Genomic DNA, 6,781 nt, shown 5'->3' on the forward strand with positions numbered 1-6,781 from the left:
TTTGAAACAACAAAACCTCGAAGAATTGAAATGAGAATAGATACTCTGACTCTACCCCTTCCACCCCCAGTCAGGACCAGGAGTTTGTCTTCCTAATCCAGACCCTGTGTTTCTAGATGTTCTTCACAGCCCACAAACAAAAGCAAGCTGAGGCCACGGATACAGGGTTCAGACAGGTCAGGTGTCTGTGCAACCTGGGACTGTGCAGCTGAGGCTTGGCCAAAGACCTGAGTGACAGTTCCATGAACTTGAGACCTCTGGACCACTCTAGGCTTCAAATTTCATGATCTGCAGAAAGCTGAGTGTAGGAGACACTCTTTGTGTAGTGCTAAATTCTGCAAAGATATTTTATGTAGGCATAAAATTCCCATGACAATCAATTATACTCTTACAAATGGGAAAACAAACACCAACGGGTTAATTTATTCAAAGTCAAAGGACTAGTAAGTGATAAACTGTGGTTTGAGGGCAAAGTCTAACCAGAGCTATTGCCAGCAGTAAGGACTAACCACCACAAAACAGCTGCGTTGCTGAAGCTAGATCATGTGATCAGGCAAACCCAAAAATCCTTCCTGTTCAGTCCTTCCAAGATTCTGAAGGTTGACAACTCTCTGAAGGCTTGTAAAGGGTTTGCTTTTCACATTCCTTGAAGGCGATTCAAAATCTTCCTCAGAGTAGAAGGGAACAGCAATAGGGATTGCAGTTAGACATCAGAGGGGACTTCCTAATCTTCAATTGCTGGGAAAAAATGACTTAGAGGACACAGAAGTCCCAAAACCAAAGGACAGAAATTTAGCAAGCAAGCTGCTTTCTCATCATTCAGGGCCCCCTCTGCACACATCTCCGTTTCTAATTTCAATAAAGGCTGCTCTGGGAGAAAGAAAACAGAAAACGAGGCTTTCTGAAGGATTCTCTCTTGGGGCGTGAGTGTTAGGATGGGAAGTCAGTGCCTGTACACCCACCACTATCTTTGTCAGCCTGCCGCGCAAGCCCGCGCCCTTTCGAGGCTTCTCTTTGTCCCTCTCCATTTGGGCGTCTCTCGAGCAGACTGCAGTCTCTCGCCTGCCCGCGCCCGCGCCCGCGTCCCCGCTTCGCGCCTCCCCCACGGCCCCGCCTGCCCGCTCGCGTACACACTCTCTCTCTCCCGCTGTCTCTTGCAGACAGATTTATGGTCAGCCCAGAGTGTCTCATTGGCCGAACTCTGACAGGACTTGATTTAACGCCACGTCTCATTGGCTGATCTTGACAGGCCGATTTACGAGTCGCGATGCCATTGGTCCAGCGGCCTCGGCCCTGATTTACAGCCTCTGAGGGAGGTGGGGAGCGGCTAGGAACGAGGCCGCGCGCCCCTCCCCCGCGCTCCTTGTTCTCGCGCGCTCGCCGCGCGTGCCCGTCGCGCCGCTTCCGGAGCAGCTCTCTGCGAGAGACCGGCTAAGACAGCCGGGAAACTGGCGGGCCCGAGGCCGGCGGCGCGCAGCCCGTGGGAGCTCTGTCGCGTTTGTTGCGCGGGACCCCTCCCATCACCCCCCCTCCAACCCCCCGCTTAGATTTACGAGCTCAGGTTCGGCCTTCAGGAATTAGGAATATTTATGCTTCTTTGAGAGTGAGGTTTGGAGGGTGATAAATAAGGGGCCGCTGGGGTACGGTGGGGGCTCCTATTTCGGACGGGGCCACTTTCCCAAGGACCCTACCAGCGGCTCCCTCTTATCTTGAGCCAGAGGGAGCGACGGGGCTGTGAGTGGTGGGCTTCAGAAACCAGTAAGAAAGTTAAAAAGGTACGGCCCTTGAGAACCCCCTCCGATGCCTGCAGAGTTTTGCAGCAGAAAGAATGGAAGGCAGGTCAGGGAAGAACTTTGTGAGCATCGTTCTTGAAGACCCCGGGGGGGCAGTTACAGCTTTTCTGCAGAGGACCAGGCGAAATCTGCTCTCTTCCTGCGCCTTAAGTTCAGTTGCTGAGCAATGAATTGGGGACAAGAGACAGCAAACACAAGCAGGATTCTCGGACTTGATGTCTCCCTCACAGAGAAGGGATTTGCCTAGATCCTTGGGGAAGTAGGCTAGGAATGTGGCTCCCAATGCATCTCCTAGGAGCCTCGGTTCCCAACCACTGCTGGCTGAGAATTAAAAACACTCCTTGCCTTGGGCCTCCAGGAAAAGAGGGAGGGAAGAAGGATCTGCCTAAGGATCAGTATGCCTTCTCTAGTCCTCAACTCCTGGCCACAATGTTTTTGCTCTATGTTTGGGGAGTTAGCAGACAAAGATGGAGGCTATGACATAAAGGAGGTCTACAGAGAACTGGAAGTCACCCTCCCCCCACCCCCACCCTCGGTGACACTGGCCTCAGGAAGGATGGCCACAGTATACATGTGCACAGGCTCCAGCTTGCTGTCCTCACCTCCTCCCACTGAGAGGAGGGAAAGAGAAGGGTCTAGACTGGTCCTTTAAGAGCCGCTTAGGGTCAGAAAGCCTGGCCTACACAGAGAGGAAGGAGCTGATGTCAGAAGACGGATGGGCAGCAAGATGGGGATTGATGCTAATGGGGGAGTTAAAGCTAAGTACCCAGACACTCAGAGGGCAAAACTGCAGATCTGTCTTCCTTATGCTCACCTCCCCCCAACATCAAGACTGTAAATCTGCCTCCTCAATCGGTGGGGGGTGGGGGTGGAGAGTAAGGAAAAAAGACAGGATCTCCTCTCCCTTTTCCTGCTCCCCCCAACACCATTCTTTTGTTTTCTCCCAATCCATTACCCTTCCCCATAAAATCTCCAACTTCTAGCATTTCATCAGAAATGGAGTCAACGATTGCTCCTTGTAGAGCAGTCTGAGAGCAGACACCCCCACTCCCTCCCCCCCACCCCAGTTTTCCCCTCACCAGCCCTGGGTAGAAATGGGTTGGGCATTGGGCAGGACTGAGGCGAGGGCTCAGTGGCTCTCCCACCTAGCTCTTGCCTGGAGTTCACTCTAAGGTAAGGTGAGATCTCATCAGGGCATTGGATGCCAGAAGCACCAAGGCTCTGGAGATGTCTCTAAGGGCAGCTGGAGGTGAAGCTCAGGATCCATCCACAGAAGATATACAGTCTGGTTTCTCAGAACCTCCTTGGATCATACTGGTCTCTCTATCAGCACATGTCCTATCTGCTCAGTGGACAATTTTAAGCCAACTGTGTTTGCTTTGAAGGCAGCTTTCTCTGTCCCTTGAGTACCACCTCAGGGAGGAAACTGACTCTCTGGAGTAGGTGCTTGTAACCCCTAACCAGTTCTGCTGTTTTATCTTCAGGTGGGACTTGCCTCCTGTCTTTCAAGACCCCTATTTCTCTTCCTGCTGGTGACCTGACAGGTTTGCCCTGAGAGTCCTCTTATATTAGAAAGCAGTTCCTCTGTACCACATCTGGCAGCATCTTCCTAGCCTCAGAAACAGCTGAAGGCCTGGTTGCCTCTGGTTTCCAGTCATGAGAGAATGACCTTGTGACAGGGATCTCATCTGTTCCCCTTCTCAAATTTTCCTTTAGAGGCCAAAAATTGCCTCAGGGGTATCTTCTCTGTTTTCAAGGAAAAAGGAGAGCCAGCTGAGTAAGAACACTGGGGGTTATGGGCAGGAACCAGGAGAGCCCAGCCTTCTAGCCTCTTGCATCCGGCCCAGCATCTCCTCCCATCCCAGGGAGGTCAGCCCTTGCCCTTAGCCCTGGTCTCTAGCTGGTCTCTACACTGGTGATAAATCCTGTCTTTGTCTCCCCTCTGACCCAGGCCCCAGGCAGGTTGGGGGTCAGAGTCTGGGGGAGGGGGACAGACAAGAAGAGTGGGAGGAGAAGATGGACAGGAACAGCTGGTGGGCGGCCATGGGATGTGCATTGAGGGGATGGGACCTTAGGATTATTCTGTGAGCCCTGAACATTCCAGCAGGCTTATATTTCAAGTGAGAAGGCCAGGATTCCTGAAATGTGGAAGTACCTTCCAAACAGTCCCTGGAGCAGTAAGAACACTGGGACATGGTGTGAGGTACCTCAAAGGAAGCTGCTAAAGGGATATTATTGTGGACACCTTCCTTTTCAGCACCTCAGACTACTACATGCATGTGTCATATGCACATGTGCACACACACACACACACACACACACACACACACACACACACACACGATTTATGACCTGTCAGCATAAAGCAGCCCAGGAGAGCCAGCCTGCCCCTCGCCTGGCCCCTCCCCAGCAACCCTTTCTTGCTGTGTCTTTCCTGTCTCCACCTCCATTTTTTTCCCTGCTTGCTTTCTTTGTAAGATTTCTCTCCCAGCTTGTCATTTTCATTCACCTCTCTCCACCTCAGCTTCTGTGCCTTCACTGCTTCTTTTTCCTCCTTAGCCCTCTCCTCCCCTTCTCTTTACTTTCTTGTGCTCCCCATGTGTCCACAGTCTGACACTCTAAGTCTCAGTTCCACCGTGAGCCCTGTTCCAACCCAGTGGAGACCTTTAGGTGCCAGGTTACAAGGACGGATGGGAGGAAACAGGCTCTACATGTGTCCAGTGGGTTCTGCTATGGCCAGGAAATAGAGGACAGGGTGCCTGGGAGGTGAACAGAGAGAGAAGTGCCACTAAAGGAGAGCTGAAAGGACCTAGGGAGACCCAGGAAGACACAGGGCAAAGACACTGAAGGCCAAACACCAAATAAAGAAGGGCTTGGAGTCCCTGAGTGTTTGTGGTCAGACTAAAGGAGCACCTGTGGGGGTATTTAAAACAGATACAGAAACAAGGCCTGGAGACCCAGACAGAGATGTGAAACTGCAACATGCACAACACAGCCCCAATCATGATCTCTGGTCTGCCTAGAAACTCCTCGGAGGCTCAGCCTATTACTGGAACGTTGGTTCGGTGTCCTGGTTCTGTTAGTCTCTCTACTCCAGTTCTCCCGACGGAGAATGCCATCAGCTCTTGTCTGCTGCTGTCCTCAGTCCTGCAGCTGATTTCTTTCCTAGGGGTGCAGCAGGGACATCGCCCTTCATCCACCCACTCCTTCTTTGGTCAGAGAGGGAGCTAGAGCTCACCCAGCAAAGGGTCCTGCCGTCGGAATGGGGTGTGGCTGCCTGGCCTTGGTGGGAAAAAAGGGAGAATGGGCACCAGGCACGAAAAGCCTGAAGGGGCACTTGAGGAAGAGACTGCAGCAGTAAATCACTCTGTGGGGGGGCTCCCTCTGCCTGAGCTCAGTGGGGTGGGGAAGAGAGAGACAGCAGGGTAGGGGCAGCGTGGGGAATCGCCACATCTGGCAGGCAGGTGTCTGGCACTGTTCAGGCTGTAGTCTCTTTCCCAGCCAAAGGGGAAGAAGGGAGGAGGGCCTCCGAAGAAGGGAGGAGGGCCTCTGAAGAATCCCCAGGGGAAGAGGGAAAGGTTCACAAACAGGAGGAGGAGGAGGCAAAGCAGACAGTCCAAGCCACTGTTGTGTCTGTTTTAGTTAGTGCTAAGGATGGGCTTGCAGAGTCCCAAATGAAAGTTGCTCGAGAGAGGACAGGGTAGGCCAGGGCACCAAAACTTCAGTCTTGGTGGGAAACAGAAGGCTGGAGAAACAATCGTAGAGAGTTGGGGATTTGAGAATTGAACAGAAAGAACTACACTCCTGTTGATATATCTGCTCATGAGCCCTCAACTCCGTTCTAATGCTGCTGTTCAATTCTAACTTCTCTAACTCTGCTGTCCCAAATCAAAGGCTGAACGGGCCATGAGAAGCAGTATGGGGGATATAAAGCTGGACACTGCTTCTCACAGATCAGACAGCCAAAAATAGAGGGGATCATAGCTCTTCTCCCACCAGGCCTCCAGCTTCCAGTGCAGGGAGGGCCCCAAACAGGAGTGGTCCAGCATACAGCTTTCTATCTGTTTAGAGGGATCCTGGGCCCAGGTGCTTCTCAGGTTTCCATAAAAGGAGGACTGTTCAAACCATAGGCTTCATCCTGTGTTGGAGCGGTTCTTCCCACTCTGCTTCCCTCCTACCCCTATTCCTTCCTTCCTTCCCCTTTTCCTTGTCAGTCCTGGGTTCGCAGACCCATGTTAGAACAGTAGAGGTGACTGAAGAGACCCTACAAATCTCAGGGGTGAGGAGGAGTCCCCGCACGGGCATGCCCCTCCTTAAAATCCTGCAGAGGAAGGGGGAAAGAAAACCAAAGCATTCTCCTGTCGCTGCAGCAACCATAAAACCCCCAGCTAAATCCATCTTGTGAGCTCACCGCCCCATTAAGATGCAGGGCCAGGCTCTGCGCCAGCCCAGCCACATTCATTTGTGCGAATAAAGGTAGAGGAGGGGGAGGGGAGCAGGCTCTGGAGGGATGGGGAAATGGCGAGAAGAGGTTATTTACACCACAGTCCTGACCTTCTGGAGCAGCGCAGGCTCCGATAAATAACCCGCTCAGCGCCGTTTCAGAGGAGTGGGAGGTGCGGGAAGGGAGCAGGGGCTGGAGGAGAGCCTCCACGCAGGTGCGCGTCTCCGGGTTACTAATGGCTGAGGCGGGAGCAGGCAGCTGGCTTTGGGGGTGTGGGGGGAAGAACTCAGTTCCCTGAGTCTCCCACTGAGAAAATACCATCCCCACCCCACCCCTGGCGCCAATTTCCAGGCGAGGGGACTAGAGATGCCAAGGAGGCAAACAGCCCTGTAAATTAGGGGTAGGGGGGACTGCTGGAGAGTCTCTGAGGTAGAAAGGAAGAAATATTATAAGAGGTGGGGTACGCGGGGGGGGGGGGGGCGGGGCTAGAGGAACAGGAAAAGCAGCCAAAAAACGGAGGAACAGAACCATCACACAAAGGCAG

The sequence above is a fragment of the Apodemus sylvaticus genome, chromosome 17 (assembly GCF_947179515.1).
Source record: "Apodemus sylvaticus chromosome 17, mApoSyl1.1, whole genome shotgun sequence".
In the NCBI taxonomy this organism is placed as follows: Eukaryota; Metazoa; Chordata; class Mammalia; order Rodentia; family Muridae; genus Apodemus; species Apodemus sylvaticus.